The sequence below is a fragment of the Theobroma umbraticum genome, unplaced genomic scaffold (assembly GCF_002168275.2).
Source record: "Theobroma umbraticum cultivar Fairchild unplaced genomic scaffold, ASM216827v3 scaffold_55.0, whole genome shotgun sequence".
NCBI lineage: Eukaryota > Viridiplantae > Streptophyta > Magnoliopsida > Malvales > Malvaceae > Theobroma > Theobroma umbraticum.
The window spans coordinates 96,092-97,780 of NW_018397270.1; the positions used below are offsets into that span (position 1 = coordinate 96,092).

At 36.1% G+C, this 1,689-nt stretch overlaps 1 long non-coding RNA gene across 1 annotated transcript in view; it reads right to left on the reverse strand.

Moving 5' to 3' along the window:
* LOC110426265 (uncharacterized) overlaps window positions 1-1,689 on the reverse strand; it is a 4,443-nt gene that overhangs the window by 862 nt on the left and 1,892 nt on the right. The window lies entirely within an intron of this gene.

A 1,689-nucleotide genomic window follows, 5' to 3' on the forward strand; every position in this document is an offset into this window, starting at 1 on the left:
GTCTCAACGATGTTGGTCGACATCGGAGAAATCAGACGGTCGTAATCGCATATAAAACTAGTGGCTTAGCCATAAACAATCACAGACCATGGCCCTAGCCATATCTAATAGCCCGTCGACGACCCAACGGTTCTCGAGCTAGAGCTCACTTGTGCACAAAGGTTACACTTAACCGAAGTGACAATCGGCCTATTCTTGAATCTCCCGATTTAATAAAACCATTGAAAAGTCAAATCGAGTTTTCAAAAGATCATTTTAAACCATTTTCAAAATACCGATTATGGCAGTGTATTAAAACCCTTTTTGTATCACTTTGCAATGCAAAACCCTTTTGCATAACGGTTAGACATCAAATCAGCATGGTGAGTATGAAATCATTCATGAATGCACATCACACAATCAATAAGGCACATTTTCAACATAAATTATATTGAAAAGCTTGTTTCCCGATTTGAAAACCCTTTACGTATATAACTTGTATATATATAGTCAAAACACATTTCAAATGCTTAGGCATTCACAAACTCCTAGAATATCTACCAGCTCATGTTTTCCCCAAACTTGCATTTAAAATAAATCATTTCATATCTATAAATATATATATAATTATGAAATTATTTTTAAATGGACACCCCCTATTCACCTCAGAATAATAGGACACTACGTCGCTATTGACTTAAGCGCGTATCTAGCTAATTTCTACTTGCCAATATCTCGTTACCTCTTTCGAGACGCCACCACGGAAACTTTGCTTACTATTCTCTTCCTAGCATCCATTCAAACCCAATTTATTTAATTATGCTCATAAATGGTAGCATATCAACCAACAATCTTTAACTAAATCTCATAGTTTTGTCAACAATATTTACAAACATTTATCACACAATTCACATCCTTTAACCAACCAAAGTTTATACAACATACTATAGTCACTTTGCATGCTTACCTCTTAGTTTAAGATTGAATTTCCCAAATGTGATTCACAACTTCTTCACTTCTAGGATTACCTTTGCTGCCACAAAAATAATCAATCAATAGACATCTCATTTTTCCTTTCCACTTATGATTTCAAAGCTAAAACACTTATCCATTGTTCATTTTGCTTCAAAATAACCATGGATTCCAAGATCTACTTGCATGCATGCCTTGGGTCCATTGAATCCGTGTGGGTTCTTGCTACCACAAACAAAAGCACACTTTAAAATTGATTTACAATGCATGCATGTCATGAACAATGAATCACTTTAAAATTGAATCACTTACCTTGCCTCGGGTTCACTAAACCGAACCCTCCCTTTCCTTTTTCTTTTTCCTCCTTACCCCTTTTTCTCCTTCCTTTCTTCCTTTATCTTCCTTCTTTCTTCTCCTTTCTCTTTTCTTCTTGGTAGTGGACGGATCTCTCGAGCCTTGAAAATTTCTTTAGTTTCTCCATTTTGTGCTTACATGGGCGGATTGCTCGAGATCACTTGCCTTTTTGCCTTATTTTTCTTTCTTTTCTCTTATTCTCTCTCATGGGTGGATTGCCCAAAGTTGCATGTCTTGGTGGCTTGTTTCTTTTCTCTTTCATGTCACAAAACACAAGGCAAAAGCCTTGGCAACATGTCCACCCACCACATTACTTTTCCCATAGTTTTTCATTCATTTTTTTTAATTTCTTCATTCATCCCTATTCCCATTGGACCAATTCAA